At 35.7% G+C, this 25,607-nt stretch overlaps 1 pseudogene; it reads left to right on the top strand.

Annotated features, from left to right (window-relative positions):
- Nucleotides 1-25,607, top strand: part of LOC111719067 — a 75,581-nt pseudogene that overhangs the window by 13,297 nt on the left and 36,677 nt on the right.

The raw sequence follows: 25,607 nt of genomic DNA, 5'->3' as shown, positions 1-25,607 counted from the left end.
CAAGGCCCCATTACACACATTATTTCATTTGATTCTTGTAACAGACATGTAAGAGTATTTTCATACCCTTTTCACAGATGAAGAAACAAATTCAGAGAAGTTGTGTTCCCTCATTTATGGTCACATGGCTAGCAAGTGTAAGAGGCAATATATATCCTCGATTTTTCATGACTCCCAAGTTCAGTGCTAGAATTACAAAACTGGAAATAACTCAATTCCCTCATTTTAAAGATGGAGAAACTGATGCTCACTCAGGAAAGAATAAGTGACTCTTCTGAGCTAGATAAGAGCTAAGCAGTGAGTCAAACTCCTACAACTACTAGATCACACTGCTCTTGTTAAATGAAATCAATAGCCCTTTAGAGAAAGATTGGGTTTCAGACTGTGTTTATAAACTATTACTCAAGCGGGCCATTTCCCTGTGACTGATTTCTATGCTGCTCCCTTTTCATAAAGTGGATTGAACTGGGCTATATGACACCTCAGATTAGTTGTGAGATGTTGAATAAGTTGATTAACCTTTAAGGTGTCTCCATCTGTCAGATGAGGAGGTGGTATAGGTTGGTGTCCCTGCCTGTTTAGACCTTATTTGGGAATATTGTTGCCTCAGATTTTCCAGATAAAGGCACATTTTGGCATTTTAAGGTGTTTTAGTTAAGGTTTTTATTTCTTTTCTATCCCATTTCAGAAACCAATATCTGATAATGTATTTACATTTCCAAGTGGAAAAGGAAATGTGACTGCCATTAGTTCAACATAATTGAAATGAATTGTTTTTAATCTTTGGGAAATGAAAACTTGCAAGGAGTACCATGTTACTTTAAATAGTAGATGCTTCTAATAATCACTTTTTTTTCCTTCTTTTCTTCATCATCATCATCATCATAATGCATTTTAATGCAGAAATGCTTCTGGGTCTCTTGTGGCCACAATAAAAGTATTAAAGAGATAACTAGAAAAGGGCAATCTGCTCTAGGGAGTTCATAATAAGAAAGGAAACAAATATAATTCAAACCTCCCTGTAGTACCCAGAATTACATCATTTGGCAAACCCTCAAAAAAAAAAAAAACCCAAAGTAACGCAACAACCTATAATAAACCATGTACTTTAAACAGGAAATGAGGTTTTATGATTTAGTGACAACAACACAGACTTGGGAAGCAGGAGACCTGTTTTGAATTTGAACTCTAATTTTTTATTACTTCTGTGGACCTTGAAAAATCACTTCAGACCTCAAAAAGACCTTCTTCATATGGAAAACTAAAGGAGTGCATTAGAGAAAAGGTATCAAATTTGCTGCCAACAAAGCTCCTGAGTGCAGCTCAAACCAGATTAAAATGATATTAGGAAATGCTTAACAAAATAACTAAAAAACACAGTAAAACAGATATTGATAATCTGTGGTTTTCTAAATTGAAATGCATGGTCTGCAGGGATCTGTTTCTACGTAGCTTTGACATTACTGACTAAATGATCTATGAGATTTCTTCCAATTCTGAATTCCAGACTCCTCTACCACAGGGAATGAAATTCAGTGGGTAGCTTCTTGAACATCAGATTATTGAGTAAGATGAGAATTGGGGTGAGAACTTCTCTCTATGTTGTGTCTAATCCTTAAATATGTCCTTTTTTGCTCTTAGCATCAATCCAGTATTTGCAATCTAATCAGCCTCAGTTACAGAACTGGGGATAAGTCAGTGAAGATCAAGAATTACCAAATTCTAGAAAGTTGTAAAAAGCAGTGGTCTTGGAATCTGAGAGACTTGAGATCAAATTCTACCTCGGATCTTTCTTGAAGTTGCTAGATGGCAGAAGGGATGGAGTTCTGGGTACAGAGTCAAGAACCTGGATTCAAATCTGCTTTCAGACATTTACTAGCTGTATGATTGAGCAAGGCACTTAACAGTTTTTTGCCTCAATTTCCTCAACTTTAAAATGGGGATAATAGTACCTACTTTGCAGGGCTGTTGTGAAGATGAGATGAGATTTATAAAACAGTCATCACAATGTGTGGCACATGGTAGGTGCTATGTAAATACTTAGTCCCTTTCTTTTATAGCTGCAGTTGACCTTCTCTTTTAAAAATCTGGACTCTAATTTCCTCATCAATAAAATGAGTTAGTTGACCTCAAGGACCTCTAAGGTCCTTTCTAATTATAAATTTATATTCTTATGAGTCACAGTGGTGAGAACATGGCAATGTTTTTTCATGAGATTTGAATTTGGGCATTCAACTGAATTTTTCTGCAAAGTTCAACAGAGTAGCTAGACCAAGGGTACATGCAAATGACTGAGCCCGCTATTAGTTGAAGACTTCTGAGTGCAGGGGCCAAAGTGTGTGGAGGAGGATGGGGTGGGCAGTTCTTCCCATCAAATGATAACAACCTGGAACAGTACAAACCTATTTCTAAAAAGCCAATGTTAACTTACACCCACTGGCTGCTTTCCTCCACTCAAAATAGCAGAGCTAGCCAAAAGAAGAGGAGTCTGTTGGCACCATGATTTGCTTACCAGACCTGACCAAGGTCTGTCATGATATTTTCCAAATGATGGCTCATAAGGCTTCTTGAAAAACAAAACAAAACAAAATAAAACATTCCCACCTTAAGTCAGTTCAAAATGATTTCCTAAGAAAAGATTCCATTTAATTTTCAAGAGAGTTCTAGGAGTTCAGTTATGAGAATTCAACTATAACTATGACAGTAAAAAGGATAATAAATTTGGGGCCCTTTCTATTTGTGTGACTTTGGATAAGTTATTTGGCTGCTCTGGGCCTCTGTTTCCTTATTTGTAGATGAAGGGGTAGTCTCAGTGTTCTTTGGGGTCCTTTCCATTTTTAAGGCTAGATGCTATGATTCTGTGGAAACATGATTTAGTCCCTCAGTATAAGTGTAATATCATAAGAGATATTGTTTTATAAATATTTATTTAGGCTTTGGGACTTTGATTAGTTTAAAGGCTTAAATTTTTTTTGTTTCTCTCACTTGATGAAAGATTATTGTCATAGAAAAAGGAGTTTGAGGCTTATGAAATAATACAATTATCTCTTTAGATTTACTCTAGATATTTCAAACATCAGAATCTATCAAGACTACACTGAACTAGTTGCCATAAACCCCCTTATCAGCCACTTGAAGTACAAACTTTATTGTTGTTGTTCATTCGACTCTTCATTTTTGTTTTGTTTTGTTTTTGGCAAAAATATTGGAGTGGTTTGCCATTTCCTTCTCCAGCTTACTTTATGGACAAGGAAACTGAGGCAAACAGGGCTATGTGATTTGCCCAGGATAGCATAGTTAATTGTCTGAGGCAAGATTTGAACTCTTTTTTTTTTAAAAGCTTTTTATTTTCAAAATATATGTATAGATTTCAACATTCATCCTTGCAAAACCTTGTGTTCCAAATTTTTTATCCTTTCCCTCCACCTTTTCCCTTAGATGGCAAGCAATCCCATATATGCCAAACATGTCCAATTCTTCTATACATCTCTTCATATTTATCATGCTGCACAAGAAAAATCAGATCAAAAAGGAAAAAAATAAGAAAACAAAAAGCAAGCAAAAAACAACAAAAATGTGAAAATGCTACATTGTATTTTCAGTCCTCATAATCCTCTCTCTGGGTGCAGATGGCTGTTCCATCACAAGTTGATTGGAATTGACCTGAATCATCTCACCTGTCCATAAGAATCGATTATCATATAATCTTGTTGTTGCTTTGTATAATGATCTCCTGGTTCTGCTCACTTCACTCAGCATCAGTTCGTGTAAGTCTCTCTAGGCCTTTCTGAAATCATCCTGCTGGTCATTTCTTACAGAACAATAATATTCCATAATATTCATATACCACAGCTTATTCAGCCATTCCCCCACTGATGGGCATCCATTCAGTTTCCAGTTTCTTGCCACTACAAAAAGGGCTGCCACAAACATTTTGCACACATGGGTTCAAGTTTTCTTGATTCCATGCCACGGGTTCTATCCATTGTGCTACCAAATTCCCCACACAGACTTATAGGATTGTAGAATCAAGCTGGAAATACCTTAGAGGTAATATAATCTTCCCTACTTATTTATAGATTGAGGCCCAGAGAAGGCAAGGGGTTCAACAAAATTCATATAATCATTAGCCAGCAGAACCTGATCAGCTGATTATTAGCTAATTGAATGCTTGATTAGTTAATAAATGCCTAAATCTAAAGTTTGAACTAAAATATTCTGACTCTAAATCCAGAGGTCTTTCCAATATGGTTCTCTCCATCACTTCATCTAAATGTATGACTTGTGAGAATCATGGTTTAGTAAAAACACTGTAGTCCAAACAGTTCTCATCATTTTTCAGATAAAGAAATGGACCTGGGAGAGATCTATGGCTCTTTTGTGGTTGAGCTGGAATTAGAACTCAATCCTCTTGATTCCTGTCCCTGAGACTCTTTGTACCACATAAAAGTGGACCACAGTGCAGTCTGGAGAAATGTTAGAATCGCCTCCCATGAAAATTCAATCTCTTCCCAAAGTGATTCTCCATGTAACATGGCATTGTGGCAGCTAAGTGTCACCATAGAGCACTGAGCCTGGGATCTCGGTTCAAATCTGACCTCAGACATTTCCTAACATCGTAACTGGGCAAATCACTTAGCCCTGTCTGCCTCTGTTTCCTAATTTGTAAAATTTATTGGAGAGGGAAATGGCAAACCACTGCAGTTGTTATTTGTCTTTCCTTTTATAAGAGGAACACTGACATCATGGGGTAATGTCTTAACTCCTGTGTGAACTGGTTTTAAGTAAGACAGAATTGCACGAAACCATCAACCTCTTTCTTTCAGATTTAACACTAAGAATAAAGTCAAAACAATTGGCAAGGGCCTGGGGCACAGTTGATGATCTTGTCTAACCAAATTCTAAGGGTACCACAGAGCCCGCTTCAGCGGCTCTTGGAACAAATTATTCTTATCTGCCCATTTCACCAGGGGAAACCTTCACATGCTTAGGGTAGACACCCCCTCAAATTCACTGAAGGGTTTGTGGCCTGCCAGTTATCCTCAATCTGGTTTAGCCAGTCTACCAGGACAATTTACTGGATGTGGCTGCTACATTACAGTGTTTTGGACCTCTAAATGAGAGTCGAGGGCCAAGTAGATACCAAAGGTAGATGAGCAGTCCTAAAAAGGGTGTCACAAGCCTTACATACCTCATACACTCCAATTGTTCTTGTTTGTTCTTCATTCTTGAAGAGAACCAGTGACATCAGGGAGGGGATGCCATGGCACGTAAATTATTTGGACTTAAGTGAGAGAGAGCTGTGCAAGGCAACCAGGCTTATTTTCTCCTCCAGAACCATCTGTGTCCAATGGCAAGATATAGATCAGGATGACTGGATATGGATATGGTCCTGGTACAGATATTCCCAGTGTCTTTGTGAAGAATACCTCAAATGAGGTCATAAAGAGTTGGAGGTGACTGAAAAAAAATAATGTGATTGTGATGATTTACAGTAAGATGAAATGGAAAACAACAATGACAATGGATTTGACTTTAAATTTAAATTTCCATTAAATGACCTGGAGAAGGAAATAATAAACCACTTAAATATCTTTACCTAAAAAATCCCAAATGGAGTCACTAAGGGTTGGTGAACTGACAGAACAAAACTTACTGAACAAAAACAAATTCAGATTCTAAGTCTCATGCTAAATGAAGTTCTATTTCTGCAAACAATACAAGTTTTGGAATATTCCTCTTTCCAAACCACATGAGATCAAGACCCCTCAGAGTTACCTTACTGGGCCCCATAACTTAAAGGACTGGGTCTCATCTGTAAGGTAATGTATCCAGTTAGAGTTTACTAGGAATTTTGGAGAATTGATTCCTTAGCCATAAGAGTCTCAACTCTGTGTGAGTACAAAAGTTCTTGCAAGCTAATCAGTCACCAATTCCTCATCCCTAATCTCTTCAAAGGTCACAGAGAGGTGGGAAAATGAACATTATGGCCAATATTCAATTTTTCTTTTTTGTCCAACATATAACTTGAGTGAACATTACTTTATAAAGACTAATCAAGGTTTACTCACTACTGAAGTGGTTCTTTGACAATCTCTACAACCCTTCTAAAGTGAACTCATACTGCGTCTCTATGCTTCTAGGGACTACATCAATACTTCAAGCTTAATGGGAAAAAACCAGCAATCAAAGTTACTTAGGACTATGGACACCATAATGGAAACATCTGTTCCCCTCTTTTGCCAGGTCTTCAGCTTTTTTACCTTTTTGCTATTAGAAATGCTAACATAAGATTTTAATTTCCCAATACTAACAATTTCTTTCCTGGAGAAGAGGGTTAGAAGCACAAAACTAGGGCTAATCTGGAAGATTGGATTTAAGAATACAATAATGTGATTGTGATGATTTACAGTAAGATGAAATGGAAAACACAACAACAATGATGGATTTGGTGTTAGAAGATATGACTTTGAATCCCAGCTCTGCTACTTACTTTACTATGTGATTTTGAGCAAGTCTTCTGGATCTTCTCTGGTCTCAGCTTCTTTATCAATAAAATGGGAGCACTGTGTTAGATAATATTCAATAGCCCTCCCATTGCTAAATCTGTGATTAATGATGATTTTACAAAAGGACTTCTTTATTTTCAAATTATATATCTTCCTTTTTACTTTAACAAACAATAGGTTTACTTTCTCTTTAGGCTCAAAAAAATTTAACATTACAAATGTCTAAAAGAAAATCACATTTCTTGGGACCCAAATATTAAATTAAAATAGCAGGGGAAGCTAGGTGGCACAGTGGATAGACCACCAGCCCTGAAGTCAAGAGGGCCTGAGTTCAAATATGACCTCAGACACTTAACACTTCCTAGCTGTGTAACCCTGGGCAAGTGACTTAACCCCAATTGCCTCAGGAAAAAAAAAAATCAAAATAACAGTGAGAAGAGTGGACTTTTCACCAAATGCCACACCCTAATACTTATCAAACTGATTCATATTATTAAAGAAAAAGGACAAATAAAACTGTCCTCATCATTTTGTTTGTAGTTGAAGTCCTGTTAGACAATGGTGATGAAGTAATGATATATTAAATTTTTAATGGGTGCATACAAATTTCTTTTCTAATATATTGAAACATTAATAAGTTTGAATCAAAAGCAAAATGTTAATCACAAATTCTGGCTTTGACAAAAAATGCCTGAGGTTTTAATTTGTGATGTTTTAATTCTTCCTCAAGAATGACATTCCAATTACTGGTCTAGGATATTAATAAAAATCTGTAGTTGATGCATTTTAAAATTATCATTAAATTGGAGATAAAAAAAAAACATGCAGGACAGTTGCCCCATAGTCATCAGTATTAATGGTAAAAATCAGAGACGCAGTTCCTTCCAAATCAAAAGACGACACAAAAAATTTCATGCTTTTGTCAGGGTTTTTGTTTTGTTTTGTTTTGTTTTTCTTAACATAGAAGTAACTGATATTTTTGGATACTTCAAATTAAATGATGAAATTACATTGTAAAGACCTGATTCAGGGGACATAAGAAGACATATTTAGTCTTCCACTGGAAGGCTTTACCTTCTAGTATAACCTGCATTATGCTTTTATCCACTATTTCCCAATCTCAATAGAAGATAGGAAGATAGTAGAGGAGAAGTATGATGAAAGTTTAATTAAGTAAAAGCTTAGATTTTTTTCCTGATTTTTACCTCAATATGGAATAAATGTTTTTTTTTAAATATTTTGTTTTAAAAGGGTTTTCCTGATTTATATTAGCTGATGTAGAAATAAATAAGCAGAATCAGAAAAATAATTTACACAGTGATTACAACAATGTGTAAAATGTGTTTGTGTATGTTGCCTAAGCAGGATATGTGTATCCTCATCTGTATATCTTTTTGAGCTTCATAAGGAAGCAAGTCTTCTCCAAGAAAATGAGGCCCTTCCTCTCCTCAGAGGAGAACAACAAATAGAATTCTATTTATCTGCCCCTCCCGCGACACAGTATCCCAAAAGTTTTAATGTGGTTTTAAGAGTTAATATTATGTGGCAGGTAGATGGTGCAGGGGATAGAGCACCAGCCCTGAAGTCAGGGGGATCAGAATTCAAATCTGGTCTCAGACACTTAACACTTCCTAAATGTATGAAGCTGGGCAAGTCACTTAACCCTGATTGCCTCAGGAAAAAAAAAAAGAAAAAAGTTAATATTGCTTTGAGAATCAGCAACAAAATGCTCCATTTTGTATACAAAACCCTTCAAAAACCATCCCTCTCCTACCTTTCTAGTCTTTTTATACCTTACTCTCCAACAAATATTTTTCCATTCATTGATAATGGCGTCCTGTCTATTCCTTGAATAAGAAACTCCATGCTCAACTCTGGGTATTTTCTCTTGTTATCCCCCATGCCTAAAATTTCTCTCCCACCTTTACTTCTCCCTGGCTTCTTTTAAATCCCAACAAAGATCCCATCTTATACAGGAAGTCTTCTTCAACCCCACAATTCTAGAGCCTTCCCTCCATTAATTATTTCCTATTTATCTTATAAATAGTTTACCATATATATGTTTTTTTTTTTTGTAAGCTTTTTGAGGGCAGGGATTGTTTTTTATTTCTTTTCTTATTTTCTCATTTCCAGTGCTTGGCACAATGCCTGGCATTTATCTATTGATCAATAGCTTGAAACCTACACTAAGACTCTTGGGTCATTCTGTATTGTTAGTCTAGGGGAAAGAATTTTTTAGATTCAAACTGTCTTCCTATTATCCTTTAACAAGGAAAGAGAAGATAACCCAAACTATATATCTAAGGCTTGACTCCCTTCCCATCAAATTCTACTTATAAAAGGTATATAAGTAGAATTTGGTGGGAGGGAATTTATACAAATTAATAGCAAACAAAAGATCGGAAAATTTACATAGTTGAGAATATACTAGACAATACACAGAGTGAAAACTCTTCCACTGGGATGCAAGAAGGAGAGTTTCAGGTCTTATACAAGAGGAAATTTCCCAATCTAGTGTGGCTAGCAGTTGGATTCTTCCCAGAGCCTTTCTTTCCCTTCTGAACTCTTATCTCAAAAGAAAATTTGGATCTTTACATTTTCTCCTTTGCTGCTGGAAGCCAGAAGACCAACAAACATTAATCTCAAACTTTCACTAATTTTATTTCTCATTCCGGTGTGCAGAATTCAGTAATCAATCTCTACTTAAGATGGAGTCTTATGCAAATATATATGCACACAGGATTACAAATGTTAATAGAAAAAATGCTGCTGCTATATCACCACCAAGGAAACTGAATGCTATGCTATTATATTGACCAAGATTGGACCCAGAGAAGAGTGGATAACATTCCCCTTTCTTTCTTCTTCAAAGAAGTGTATGTGAAATATTTTATATATTTTCATATATGGATAATGTGATGATTGGTTTTGCTGAACTTCTTTTTAGATTTTTCTTTTCAATATTTATTATAAGAGGTGATTTGCTGGATAGGAAAGAGAGAAGGCTATATTTGCAAATGAATATGACATAAAACAAAAGCTATCCATACAATGAAATAAAATGTAAGAAAAGTGGGAGGGGGGAGAGGTGCTTCATCTAGGACTTACTAAAGTGTATAGAAGGCTGTACAGAAGAGCAATGTTAAAACATTGTTGGTAATGATGACAACTGAAAAAATCAGAATACATAACAAAATAAACAAAAAAAATTTTAGAACAAGATTTGCTACTTTCCCATCAGAAAATTAAGATTTGGATTATTAAGATTATCTAGCCTTGAAGGAATTCATCTAACCTAATTGATGAGCTGGAACATTACTAAGAAAATATTACATATGTCCTTGTGACCATTTGGACTTTAGGTTTGTAACATGTTTCCTAGAATAGAACTGACTACATTATTGGCTTATGTGTTTCTGACTCCTATACTGGAGAGGATATAGATCTAATACACAATTAGGTAAGACAAAAAATAATACGTACTTTTTTGTAGACATTGGGGATTCTGATTATAAAATGTTATACTCTTCAGTTTTCTGAAGTGAAGAGAGACAATTCCTTCAGTAATGAATTAGTCCTTCAGGAATTAAATGGTACTGAATTATGTGGATTTAGGAGGAAGGACAATAGGTGAAAGGAATGAGAAGATAAATATTATGTAGTAACTCACCTTTATATGGTGATTTTAGAGTTACAAAGTATTTCCCTCAAGACAATATTGCAAGATTGGGAGTTCCAAATATTACTATCCTCATTTTATTGAGAAAGAGACAGAGGTTCAGGAAGGTCCAAGATCACACAGCTTTTATTTTTAAAAATTATTATGCATTTATATTTTCTTATTCTCCTTCCCCTAACATTACCACTCTCACTTTATCCCACCCCTTTCTCTGCAATTTCTAAAGTGGAAAAAAAATCAAAACCTTTTTAAAAAATAGTGAAGGGCAGCTAGGTGGTGCAGTAGATAGAGTTCTGACCTGAAATCAGGAGTACCTGAGTTCAAATCTGACCTCAGACACTTAACATTTGCTAGCTGTGTGACCCTGAGCAAGTCATTTTAGCCTCAATTGCCTCAGGGAAAAAAAATCAATATGGAACGCAAAATATGCCCGGTGAAACAAAACAAATTACAATATTGGCAATGTCTAAAATTGTGCATCTCATTCTACTTCCTGAATCTATCACCTCTCTGTGAGCATGCTTCCTCTTCATCAGTCCTTTGGAATGATAGTTGATTATTGCATTCATCAAAATTCTTCCTATTTACACTATCATTGTTATAGAATAAATCTCATAATTCTGCCCATTTCACTCTGCCTCAGTTCAGACACATTTTCCCAGGGTTTTTTTTTTTTTTGCAACTGTCCCCTTTATTATTTCTTACAGCTTTATAGTATTGCTTTACATTCAGATATCACAATTTGTTCAGCCATCCTCAAATGATGGACACCCTCCCTCCCTTAGTTTTTAATTCTTTTCCTTTATAAAAAGAGCTGCTATAAATATGAGTCATTTTCCTCTTTCTTTGTTCTCTATGAGATAGTAATAAGGAGATTCAGTTTAATAGCTTTTGGGGGCATAGTTGCAATTTTTTTCCCCCAGAATGGTTCTATCAGCAGTGTATCAATGTGCCTACAATCCAATATCCTCTTTAGCATATGTCATTTTCTATTTTGTCAATTTTGCCAATCTAATGGTTATAAAATGGAACATCTGAGTTACTTTAATTTGTATTTAATTATTAGTGATTTGGAGCATTTTTTCATTTATCATTAAACAGTTTGGATTTCTCCCCTTGAGAACTGTCTCTTCATAGCCTTTAACCATTAATCACTTGGCAATTGGCTGCTATTCTGACAAATTTGATCACAAAATTTATCATAAAGTTGCTCTGTTCTAATTGGATTTGTCACCTTTTCCTTAGCTACTTTATTATGTTGTCTATTTTTGACACATCATACTTTGAATATTTCTATAGTGTTGCCCAAGTGGAAAACCTCCCCCTTTTGATAAGCAGACAAACATATTAATGTGCACATGGCCAGATGTCCATCTTTACAACTTCTGAAGGCCATCCTAAATCATTAGAACTATGAGAAAGCCCTGGAAGATAGTAGTATCAGAGTGAAGAAAGCTGCCTTCTAACTCTGTCTGCCACCAGCTAAACTTAAAATCAGTCTTTTCAGCCACTTAAACACTCCAAGTTCTCTTCCAGTACTATCACTTGGATTAGTTCTGACTTATTCTAAATAGAATAAATAAGCTTCCACCCAATTCATAACTAAAACCCTTCAGGTTTGAACACAGGAGTTATATATGTTTTAACATGTGCATGTATTAGAAGAGTAATAGAGAGGACCAAACTCCAGTGATTGTCAAAACTCTTTTTTTTTTTTGGTAAAACAAATGCAAATATGTTAATACTAAATCACATCTTCAAGATCAATTATTAGTAGCATTTCATCTCTATTTGGCATTTTCACATGAGGTGACACTTCCTTAATCTTTGTTCATGAGAAAATTCATTCTTTGTTCTTTAGAAGTTCTTCCAAATAGATTTTCCAAATTTTACTGATAGTAAGATTAATCACATGATATGAACAAGGGCAAATGTGTGTAAATACATATATATGTATATATAAATATATATGTGCATGTATATATATATATATACATATATTTCTAAAGTTGTAAAGTTCTTTACTGACATTATCTTATTTGATTCTCCTTGGGAGAGAGAAGCTATTATTCCTATGTTACAGATGGGGAAACTAAGCTCTTACTCAATGTCACAAAAGTGTTCATTCAAATTCTTCTGACTCCAGGTCTATTGCTACCTACTAAAGCTACCTAGCTACCTTAAACAACAAAGTCAATTTGGAATTTATTCATAACCTAGTATTGATTTACACAGGATACTACAAAAGTCTTAGCACAGTTTTAAACTCTAATGCTTTAAATAGCTTAAAATTGCAATAAGATAACCTGAGACACCCTACATGTAATAGTAATGACACATTTTGACCTATTTTAAAGAACAAAAAAAGAAAGGAAAAAAAATAACACAAAAGAAAGATTTTTTTTGAATTTAATAACAACAAAAAGAAATAAACATACTAAACAAGGGACAAAATCTTATACAAAACCTTTAATATTTAACATAAAAGAACCAAAATAATAAAAAACAATAAAAAAAATTCATTTGCTAAGTATATCTTTCCAGGCCATAGTATGATTTCTATCACAGTGTAATGACTGTTCTTAAGGATATGGGATGGAGGGAATGAAAGGAAAACAGTCTAGTTACTATTTTAGCGGATTTGACATTAATTTATTTGTGGAATTTAATCTCTGCCAAGATATTTCTCTGTCTTAAGTACAAAAACAGCTGATGGAAATGAATATATTTCCTGGACCAGGAGACTGGACTCCCTTGGAAAGGAGAATGTTTGATTTTGCAAACTAGTCTCCAAGTTGTTAGACTGCATGCAAAGAATTATGGTCAGTGAGCTCCCAATCATAATCAGGTAACAGCTTGAATTTTGTTCAAAATGAAGAAAATACAAAATCGGTATTTGTAGGTTTGGAGAAGGTCATTCTAATAGAAAGCTGATTCTAAAAGAAATATGTAGAGATTTTTGGGTCATGTGAGAAAGATGGCAGATATTGTCTCCAATCCTCATGAGCAACTAAGGCACCCAAAATCCAAAAGAAAGTTTAAAAAAATGAACAAACTTGTTGATCCTGAATTTACTCAGGACCGCTCCCCAACCTCCAATATTTCTGTGAGTGAGGTTACATTAGCAAGCCCCAGGACATAACACAGGTTTACACCAAAAGAAACCCCATTCCTCCTCTTTCTTTCTAGTGCTACGGACATCACCCTTCAGGAGCAAAAGGTTTCAGGTTGAGGTGTGTGTGTGTGTGTGTGTGTGTGTGTGTGTGTGTATGGTAGAGCTACCTGAAAGTACCAGCACTATAAAACTGAATTTTCACTGCTGGGGAAAAGTCTTTGAAAGTCTGTGCTGGGCCAGAGAACTGAGGGACAAAAGGAGAGGGGCTAGTCACTAAGACAAGATACTAGCCAAGTAGGAGGCTGTGCACTCCATGAAGCCTGAAGGAAAGAGCACAGCATCCACTTGAGGTTAAACCATGGTGAACCATGAATTGTTGAGTGTGGGAGATGCTTTAAGATTCCACCCCCAAAGAAATCACAATTTCAGAGGAAGGAGTCAGGAAATGAGAGACAAGGAAAATAGGGGGAGGGGAAGCTAAGACTGAAAGTGCCAAAATTTCAGGAAGAAGAAAATTCAAAGACCTTGAACATAAACATATAAATAGCAAAGTATCCAGGGAGTGTACATAATGCACATCTTTCTGAATTCCCAAAGAAAAATCTAGTGACATTAACTGACAATCTCATTTGCCATTGATATTAGCTTTTATGAGAAATCATACTTCTCACTAGCTCATAAAAAGAATAAACTTAATTCATTTAAATAAAGAATTTTTATTCAGTCTCTGCTCCTGACTAATGGCATATCTCCTCCATCATCAAAAAACTTTTACTTGTTCCTATCATCCTCTCAAATCATTGTTCTCTCCTCTAGCCAAATTCCTAGAAAAGGCTTTCTGAAATCATTGTTTTAACTTTCTCCTCACTAATTTATTTCTCAATTCCTGCAATTTGGCTTCTGCTCTTATCATTCAACTGAAATTCGTCCAAATTATCGATAATTTCTTAATTGCCAAATTCTCAGTCTTCATTCTTTTGACTTTTTCCTCATTCTTCAACCTTTTTGACTTTCTGATCTGTTGACACTGATTGATGAAAACATTCTCTTCCTACACATCCTCTCTATTCTATGTTTTTTTGGTAACCATTCTCTTGGTTCTTTTCCAACCTACTTCACCTTCCTAACTCAATCTCCTTTGCTGGGTCACCATCTGTGTCATGTCTGTAACTAGATATAATTGAAGATTCTGTTTTGGTATTATCTAAGACCATAGTCTATATATTTTTTCAAAGGTGTTTACTCTCATAAATATGAAAATATGAAGCTCATTAGACCTCTTGATTATGTATATAATAATATCTTTTGGCTAAGGAGTCCAAAAATGTCAAAAATATCACCCCCCAAAATTATATTTATATAAACTTACATTTACATGTAGGTTTATAAGAGATTTAGTTACAAAGTGCTTTACATAATGATCTCATTTAACAAACACATTACCTGCAGCCTACTTCAGTTCAGCAAGAAAGTAATCACCTAGAGTGTTAATTAAGACCTAGCAAAAGCAAAAGGTGGTTTGCAAAAAGGCAAATCCAGGCTTGAAGCAAAGAAAGCCTACCTACCAATTTGTTATCTAGAAGTAAAAAGAACTGGTGGGAATGATAATGGGTTCCTTTTCCTCAGAGGTCTCTTAGCCAATATGGAATGACCACTTGCTGGAAATGATATAGTGGAACTTCTTATTCAAATACAGTTAGGAATGACCTCTGAAATGCTGAAAGTTGGTGGTTCTATAATTCTGTAACCTTAGTAACATTCAAATTTTCTTATTAACTGTACAGTTCTCTAGCACAATGCCTTTTTAAAAGACTAAAGTCAGAGGTGAAATGGTTTGTTCAAGGTCACATGCCATTAATCTCTATTAATGATCTAATGATCTAATCTAATTAATGATCTAAATCTCTATTAGGAATGTTTTCTCTAGGTTTGAATATCTTGCACGGAACTTTGGAGCATGGAAGTGAAAAATAAGAGTATATTCTCTATTCTTCAAGCATTCTGAATCTAATTAATAGGACAAAACATACATCGAAGAGAAGAATTAATATTCTAAGGCTTTAGGATAGTGGTTCTCAAAGTATGGTCTACAATCCTGGGGATTTCTGAAACCAAATTCAAAAATAGTTTTTATTTCCAAATGGTAAATGTCTATAAATATAATCCAGATAAACAAAAACGCTTTGGAGAGATCCTCAATAATTTTTAATAGGATAAAAATACTGAAAATAAAAGTTTGAGAACCACTGCTTTAGGAGTTCAGAGAAGAGTAAGATACACTATAGGAGCTCCATGATTTGAAGAGTGAGTTTGATGAATTTCAGTTTTCTATTCCCTTCCTGCTCTCTGTTATCATAAGTCACTGGGAATCATGGGGTTTTATATCTAGAATGGACAATGGAGATCATCTGGTCCTGCATTTTTATAGATGAGGTTCAGAACAGTGTAGTTAAATGATTTACCCCAACTTAGTGAATAGTAGAGCTAGGACCTGCATCCAGGTTTCCTGATTTTGGTCATGGACATTTTCCACTAAGCCACATTCTTCTTTTTTTGGAGGAGGATGCACTTCTCCAGTTTTTAGACTCTCCATATAAGACCTCATGAATACAATAGGATCTAAGAAAAATCAGGTTCTATCCAAATTCCTTTGATTCTCTGGTGGGGGGGAGAGGGAGGGCGGTGCTTCAGAACTATTAGATCTGATTTCTAATCCAGTCTGTCCTTTTCGGTCTCAATCCTGGTGGTTTCTAGATTCTTAGGATCAGTCTGAACCTATCAGGAAGAGAAGTTTAGCTAGTAAGAAGCCAGAGCAGGCTCCTTGGGTCTATCTGAACTCTTTGGTGTGGCTTTCAAATCTCTCCCAGCTGCTCTGGATTTCCCCATTTCTTTTGTAGATGCTCAAGGGCTTATTAGTGATTGTTACTTGCTGAGTCATAAAGTATACGTGGCCATACTCCCTGGCACTGTTGGGAAGCTCCATGGTGAAGTCATTTTGCAATGACCCAGCTGGAATTTTTTTAGGAATAAGGACAAAGAGTAGCATTTGTATTACTTGTGGGTGGGGTTGCTAGCAGAAGTTAAATGATTTGGCTAAGTTCATCCACTTCATCAGCAGGAGCAATAATGCTTCAGATTTCTTCTCCAAGAAAGCTACCTTCAAATTATTGCCAATTCTGTGGGAGGTTAGATCCTGGGGTAATTGAGAGAACCTGTGTTGTAACTTGCTTTGGCATTTGGCACTGATGCTGATCAGAGTAAGGGTATGAATTAAACGCAGAGAGGTTTAAATATTAAACAGAATGATGGCTTTTCAAGCTGCTTTTAACTTGTACTCTTTGGGAATGGAGGACTCGAGGATGAGGGAAATGTTAAACTTTCTGAAATCATGGAATATAATGGAAATTTAATCTGAGCCCACAGAAGTGCTCTTTGTTCTTTAATTTGATATTGTGGTTTTACAGCCATCATAATTTTCTGGTCCGGGTCTGTGATTTCTTCAAAAAATAATGTGGTTAAAGAGACAGCCTTGGAGTCAAAATGACTTGAATTCATCTTATGTCTATGATATGTGCTAAATGTGTGACCCTGGCAAAGTCAATTAACCTCTCAATATCTTCCAAGTACTTCTCTAAGACTAAATTACAGGCAAGACCAAGTGGAAGACATCCATGAGAATCCTTAATAAAGATTTAAATTTTTTCCCATTGTATATATTTAAAAATTAAAGGCAACAGCCAGCCTCAGAGTCCAGAAGAACTAGGTTCAAGACCAGCCTCTGATTCAAAGGGTTGTTGTGACCCTCAGTGTTTTAGACATCTCTTAACAGAAGAAAAGGTGTGGATCTGAATTGGGATAATGAATTTCCTCACACTGCATGCAAATCCCTATGCCAATGAAACTGAAGGTTCCTGTTTCTACATATCTTTATATTCACATCAAAGTGATCCAGTGGAAAGAGCCTTTGGCCTGAGAGTCAGAGGTGTTTTGTTTATGTTTTTCAGTCGTATCCAACTCTTGGTAACCCCATTTGGGGTTTCCTTGGCACAGATACTGGAGTTGGTTTGTGATTTCCTTCTCCAGCTCATTTTACAGATGGGGAAACTGAGGCATATAGAGTTAAATAACTTGCCTACGGTCACATAGCTAGTAAACGAGACTGGATTTGGACTTCCTGAGTCGGGGCCCAGTGATCTATCCATAGCATTACCTACCTGCAAGAGAGTTAGAAGGCCTGAAGTCAAATATGGCCTCTGCCACCTGTGTAAACTTCTGCAAGTCACTAGGTCATAGTTGTTCCATCTATATGCAATTGGATATTAGGGAAGGCTCAGGCCTCCTGGAAGACAGGGAGCTGCCCAATCTTTATCCACTGAAATCCTTGAGGACTTATAGCCTCATCCATCCTGAAAAAAGGAGGCAGAGAAGCCTCAGGAGAGAAATGTGAACTGAATCAGAGAGGAGGAGGGGAGAGACTGGTCCAAGCCCTCTGAGGCTTGGAGGGAAGCCAAGGTTATGGTGGCCTTTGCACTGGGGCTGGGTATGGTGATGGGTCTGGCCTGGGCACTGTCCCCATGGACACAAGGGCAGGGGAAGGACTACCAAGATGCTGGGACCAAGCCACAGTTAGGTGGAAGCCACAGCAGACAAATACACAGCGACTGGAGCCATTTCTGCTGCTGAGACCAGAACTGGTGGCTTCTTTCTAGACAGCGACAGACAGACAGACAAATAGAAGATGGAGAAATGACATAATCTCCTGATCTCTTTTGTTAGGATTCTGTCTTTCTGTTTTGCTTTGGTTCTAAAACCAATTTATCAAAGACAATGCGGTTAGCAAATGTGGTTAACCATTGCATTGCCATCTGTGTGTTTCATGATTCAAATCCAGCTGAGAGAGACCACAAACACACTCAATGAGTTGCTGAATATAAAAAGAGAAGGTGAACTAGACTAGAGGATTCTAACATGTTGTGTTATTCAGCTCTAAATCTCTGAAGGGGAAGCAAATAAGCAAGAGGAGATTCTTTGGGTCATTGCTTCCCAGCCTTAATCACCAAATGGGGCAGCTTCAGTCAAACTGAGACCTTAGCTTAAAAAGGCCCGGGTCTCCCCTGCAGCCAGGGCCATCTCCAGTCATCTTGACCCATGTCTGGCCACTGGACCCCTATGGGGGAAAGTGAGGCAGGGGACCTTGCACAGCCCTCCCTCCCTCCAAGCCAATTCAGTTGCATGTCACAGCATCACCTCCTTGATGTCAGGGTCTTCTTTGAGAATGAAGGACAAAGAACAACTTCCTATACACCAGATTTGCCCAAGGTCACAGGGCTTGTCACAGAAGGGGCTGGATTTAAACTCAAGCCTTCCTTATTCCAGGCCCAGTACTCTATTATCTAGCTGCCTAATCCTAAAAGGGTTTATCATCAATGAATCAGTAGTGGGAGTACCTAAATCAATGCATTCATAGATGCTAAAAGTAATAATAATAATTAAAAATAGTATAACAATCAAATAAGATTAAAGATAGGCAAGCACTCTGAAAAACATAAAGGCTTAAAACAGCTCTGAGAATGTATATACCTCATACCTAACAGACAGGCAAAGTTGCCCCCCCAAATAAAGGAAAATGATAAAAACTGGAGAGACTATAGAAAAACAGATATATTAAGGCACCCTTGGTGAAGTTGTGAATTGGTCTAGCTATTTTTTAAAAAATTAGAATGATGCCTAAAATGCTGTAAAACTGTTCCTACCTTTTGACCCAGCAATTCCATACTAGTTCTATATTCCAAATTTTTAGAAAGGAAAAGGAAAAAAGTCTATATGTACAAAATATTCCTAACAATTCTTTTTGTTGTGACCATGAATTGGGGAATGACTAACCAAGTTGTGTGATATGTTTGTGATGGAATACTATTACACTATAAGAAATGATGAGCAGGATACTTTCAGAAAAAACCTTGGAAGACTTAAATTGAACCGATGAAAAGTGAAGAGAGCAGAACATTGTGCACAGTAATAGCAATATTGTACAATGGTCATCTTTGAATGACTTAGCTATTCTTAATAACAATACAATAATTTGTTTTTTCTTGTGTAACATGACAAATGTGGAAATACATATAGAAGAATTGCACATGTTTAACACATATTGGATTGCTTGATGTCTGGGGGAGGAGTGGGAGGAAGGGAAGGAAAAAATTTGGAACAGAAGGTTTTGCAAAGGTGAATTAAAAAAAATTATCTATGCATCAATTATGAAAACAAACAGCTTTAATTAAAAAAGAATAGTTGGGTGTGTGTGTGCCAATTATGTCAGACTAATATTAAACTGGCAGACCATCAAATCAATCAGTGTTTTCCTCTCCTTGGCATAAATGACCACTAAGCTAAATTTTTCTTGATTCGTACTTGTGTAGTTAATATTTGAAGTCCAAATTCAGGATGTTATATTTATCTTCACTAAATTACATCTTGTTAAATTTAGGCCATTATTCTTATTGAAATATAAATTCCTGGCATTTACACATCTTAAGTTTATTTTTATTTTGTTATTATTATTATTTTTTTGCAAGGCAATGGTAGTTAAGTGACTTGCCCAGGGTCACATTACTAGTAAGTGTCAAGTGTCTGAAACTGAATTTGAACTCAGGTCCTTCTGACTCCAGGGCTGGTTCCCTATCTACTGCGCTATCTGGCTGCCCCAAATTTTTAAGTTTAATAAAGAACTTTAGGCATTATTTGTCTCATATTGTCTCACAATCATCCTGTGACAAGGTGCTAAAATTCCTACAATTCCCATTTTACAGATAAGGGAAGTAAGTCTAGGACAGATCAGAGGCTTGCCCATAATATAGAGCTAGTATCAGAGGTAGAATTTTGATCCAGGTCTTTCCTGAATATAAATCCAGAATTCTTTCCATGCTGAAATCTTTTTGCATGCCATTTCTTCTAAATATATTTTAGTCATCCATAAATTTAATAAGCATGTTACAGAGAAAAGTGTTTTACATGACTACAGATGAATAACCTATGACAAATTGCTCACCTCAATGTGGGAAGAAAGGGAGAGAATTTGGAACTCAAAATTTGAAAAGAAAATATTAAAATTGTTTTTTATGTAATTGGGAAAAATAAAATGGTAAATTAATTTTTAAAATTCAGTCATTTATAAATTTGATAAGCATGTAGGCCATATATCATCATCCAAATCATCAATAAACTTGAATAGATGAAAACAAGGAGAGAGCTCTGTGAAACTCACTTTGGATAAAAGAACAATAATGAAAAATGACATTTATATAGCCCTTTGAGGTTTATAAAGGATTTTACAGGCACTGATACATATTATAATCTGAAGTGTGTCCAAAATTTTCCTTTGTTCCCAAATAATTCTTTGCTTCTCCCTACAAAATATTATTTTATCTGAAATATCTGTACTAGAGATTAATTTCTCCAGGAATCCTATACTCATTCCCATGAAAGCTTGGTAAAATCCAAGTCATTATCAGTCATAAATTGAATCATGTCACCAGAAATTAACAATCTAATTACTTCAAAAGGCTTCACAGATGGGTATACGGGGCAAGGAAATTTCAGTAAGGGATTGAATAGTCTCCATAGTATGAAGGTAAAGCTGGACATACAAAGACCACAGGAAGATGCTTGGTTTGGGCACTGAAATAGTGAGATACAGAAAGGAAAGTTGGTACAAAGTCTTTTCGAGGAGACAGAAATGGCTCTAGATGGGAGGAAAAGTGGGAGTGAGCAGCAGCAGAAGACATGGTCCTTGTTCTCTACAGGTGCATTAGTGTGCTGTTCAATGCCTTGCCAGTGGCTGGTACTCTCTGATTGACAGCTAAGGGCTGGGAAGGAAATGGTGGTGAATCACCATTTGCTGATTTATCTCTGGCCTCTTATAGGAATTTTCTCTTGTCTGAAAGGAAAATGAATCAAAAAGAAATATTAAATGAATTGAATCTCAGCTCATTGCTGTCAGGATCCTGTGATATTATCTCCTGCAAAAGAAAAAATAGATATTTATATGACACTAAGACGTGTATGTGCATGTATGTGCACCATGTATGACCTAGAAACAAAAATTCCCTTGAGAAAAAAATGCCAAAATTATTCTTTCATATGCAATTTTAGAATTAAAAAAACACATTTCTACCAGAGGATGGTTGAAAGCATCGTTTATGAAGTGCTTTAAGGTTATAAAGCATTTTACTAATATTATCTCATTTTATCCTCACAAGAGTCCTGGAAAGTAGGTGCTATTATTATAATACTTATTTTTTATGAGGAAACTGAGGCAGACAGATTAAATAATTTGCCCAGGAATATCCAAGGCTAAATTTGAACTCAGGTCTTACTAACAACAGGCTCAGCCCTCTCTCTCTCTCTCTCTAGAACTTCATCTCTGATGAAAGTCTACAAGGACATTTTTGGTTTAGTCATTTCAGTTTTGACTCTTTATGACCCCATTTTTGGAGTTTTCTTGGTAAAGATACTGGAGTGGGAGATATCCAAGAGTCAAGATGACAATAAATAGTAAATTTCCATAACTCTACCATATTCTCCTTCAAACAACCATTAAATAATCCTTCCAAACAAATTCTAGAACAGCAGAAATAGGAAAAATATTGAGTGAAAAAGTCTTTGAGTCCAAAAAACTTGGAAGATAAGCAGAAAAAGTCCATCTCATTTAGGTAAAAGAGAGCACAGTTCAGGACAAGAAGCATCCCAGCAAGCGAGCAACAAGCCCCACCTCAATAAAGCAGTGGTAGAAATGAGTCAAGTGATGGAGCAAGTAAACACCACTAGGACCTGCTCAGCATAGTGAGAGGAGCAGGCAGATTCCACCTCTGAGAACCACCAGGTGCTTCAGCATAACCCCAAGGAAACAGGTAGTCTTTAGCAACCAGATCGCCATGTACTTCAATGTATCCCTTGGGAAATGCAGAAACATCCCACCAGCCTCAGCACATGCTATACACTACCACTAGGACTCCAGTTTAGCATCATGTAAAATTCCAGACCCCTAAAACTTTCAGTAGTGTCAGCCACTTCTACACACCTCTTCAGCCCAGTACCAGACACGAGGGTCCCCTGTGAGCCTCAAGAGTTGCTCTCCCTGGTACAAGAAGTATGAAGCAGAAGATAGTGCCCTTTCCATCCTAGTAGCGGAGCTCAGATTTTAAAAAAATGAAAAAGGCCATGAAAAGATGAACAAAAAGCAGCAGAAAAAGAATCTGACCATATAAAGTTATTATTGTGATAGGGAAAATCAAGATAAAAACATAGAAGAGGACAACAACTTCAAAATATCTAGGGGCAAAACTCCAAAGGAAAATAAGTGTTCTCAAGCCCAAAAAGAACTCATGGAAGAACTCAAAAAGAAGCTTTAAAATCATATAAAAAGATAGGAGAAAATGGGGAAAGACAATTTAACAATTTAAACAATTGTTTAAAAAGTAAATTGGCCAAATGGAAAAAGAGATACAAAAATTCACTGAAAAAAACAATTCCTTAAAATGTACAATTGAAAGAAAGTACGATAATTGGGGAAAATATCACCTTAAAATTTAGAATTGGGCAAATGGGAGTTAATGACTCTATGAGACACCAAGAATCAGCCAAACCAACTCAAAAGAATTCAAAAAATAGAAGAAAATTTAAAATTTTTAAAAATTTTTTTTAAATTTAAAAATTTCCCACTTCATGGGAAAAACAACTGACTTGGAAAATAGATCCAAGAGAAACAATGTCGGAATCACTGGACTATCTGAAAGCCATAAGCAAAAGGAGGACCTGGACAGCATCTTTCAAGAAATTATCAAATAAAATTTCTCTGATATCTTGGAACCAGAAAGCCAAATAAGTATTGACTGAATCTACCAATTACCTCAGAAAAGAGATTTCCCCAAATAAAACTCCAAGAAATATCATTGCCAAATTTCAGAGCTATGACATGAAGGAAACAGTACTAGAAGTGTCTAAAAGAAACAATTCAAATATCATGAAGCCATAATCAGAATTATCCAGGATTTAAGAGCTACAATATTAAAAGATCAGAGGTCATGATATTCTGGAAGGCAAAGGAGATTAGACTACAATCAAAAATCATCTGGCAGAATTAAGCAGATTATTTCAAGGAGAAAAAGTCTTTCAATGAAATAAAGGCATTTCAAATTTTCATAAGACCAGAATTAAACCAAAAATTTGATTTCTAAGAGAAGTATAAACAGATTAAAAAGGGGAAAGAAAATATAAAGGCTTCAATAAAGTTAAATTGTTTATATTCCTACATAGGAAGATGATACCTATAATTCTAAAAAAATTTACCACTGATAGTTGGTTGCTTTCCTTCATTCTTGAAGAGGACCATAATGATACTACTATGTTAAAGTTAAGTTCCAATGTGTTTGACTGTGACTGATCAGTCAATATGAACCAGAATGCTCTACCACAGGCCAGGCACAAATAACCCAAGTGAATATTTCAGGTGAATTCTCTAAATTTGCACATCTTATGTTTCTTTTGAGTTACTTCAATTCTGCTTTACTCATAGAGATAGAAATAAAGAGTTCTACTTATAATTAAGTATGGTTCTTATAATGGTCTGCTATACAGAGCTATTGGGCACAACTGATGAAAGATGTTGCTTTGCTTCTCTAATAATTATCTAACTTCATTCTATGTCAGTAAAGTCCTGCTTTAAAGTAGGGCTTACCTTCCTTCTAGCAACTCTCCAAGGGATAATTCTCTGATGTCTATGCAGAGGGTAAAGGTTTTATAAATTCTACTGGAATAAGTGTGTGTGTAAGAGAGGAATTGCAAAAGTATATATAAACTAAAGTAATGAGAGTTAATAAGCCATAGGACCCAATAAGACAAAACGGATCCTGAACCAGAAATAACTCTAATGTGACCTGGCTGGGTAAAGTGATGAGTTAAGATTTTTTCTCACTCTAATTTTTATAATCCTCTTACAAAGATGACTTTCAATTAAGCCTAATTTAAGTAACAACTCACATTTATGTAGTACTTACAAAGTTCTAGCCCAAAGAAAAAAAAGAGCAGCAATAACAAAAAAGAATATGAGTACCATAATGAACCATAATAATGACCAAACTTGACCTACTTGAAGCAATAAAAACATTTACCGCTTTCCCTCCATTCACTGAAGAGATGGGACTTATGGATATTGTAGCATTGCACAGACCATTAAACACAATTGATGAGTTGGTTAGTTTTGTAGAACTGTTTTCTTGTTTTCCATTTTTCTATTGGGGGCAGCTAGGGGGTACAGAAGATAGAATGGTAGTCCTGGAATCTGGAAGATTTATCTTTTTGAGTTCAAACTTGGCCTCAGATACGTATTAGCTGTGTGACCCTGGACAAGTCACTTAACCCTATTTATTTTAATTTCCTCATCTGTAAAATGAGCTGGAGAAGGAAATGGTAAAATACTCCAGTATTTTTGCCAAAACAAACAAACAAAAAAAAACCTAAATGAGGTCTTGAAGAATTGAACACAATTGAAAATGACTGTAACAACAAAATTTCTCTTTTATTCTGTATTAAAGGGGATAACTTTCTGAATAAGGATAGCACAGGGACATATTTGAGAATGAAGGTAATATGAAAACAAAAGATAGCAATAAAAATTTTTAGAAATTATTTTTTAAAATTAATCTACAGCTCTTTCCTTTCTCTATTTGATAGCTCACTCACTCTGGATCCAAAGGAAAAAACTGATTAGAGCAAAGTGCAAACTGAGAAGTTCTGGCTCGTGCCCACCCAACTGCCTTTTTTAGCTCTTCTTGATTCTGCCTGGGGAAAAAGGCTGCATGAGAAAAATAGCTTCAGCTAGAAACCAGTCAATAAAGTGGAACTTATAAAACATAATTAAGATATGTACTTGTGGTTTAAGAATACTTTCCATATGTTATCTCATTTGATCCAGCAACACTCTGGGATAGGTAATACAATATTATCATTCTACTTTACAATAGAGATTTGGAAACTGAGACTCAGGTTAATATTTGAGGACAGAACTCAAAAGATTGGGTAAAATCAATTTTGTTTTCATCAAATACTGTTTTTTTTTGTCTTGAAAAGTTTAGTGCTTTTAAAAGTTTGGCCAGATACTAAGTAAATTATTTCTTGGAAAAAAGTGAGGAATTTTTAGAGATTCAATCATTGTCTGAAACTATTAGGATTATCATCAGTAGCAAACTAGCAAAATATCAGACAAAAAGTGTTCAGTATAATTAAAACTTAAAACATATATTTATTG

Source organism: Sarcophilus harrisii, chromosome 1 (genome assembly GCF_902635505.1).
Source record: "Sarcophilus harrisii chromosome 1, mSarHar1.11, whole genome shotgun sequence".
Classification (NCBI taxonomy): Eukaryota; Metazoa; Chordata; class Mammalia; order Dasyuromorphia; family Dasyuridae; genus Sarcophilus; species Sarcophilus harrisii.
This window is presented reverse-complemented; position numbering and strand designations above follow the sequence as displayed.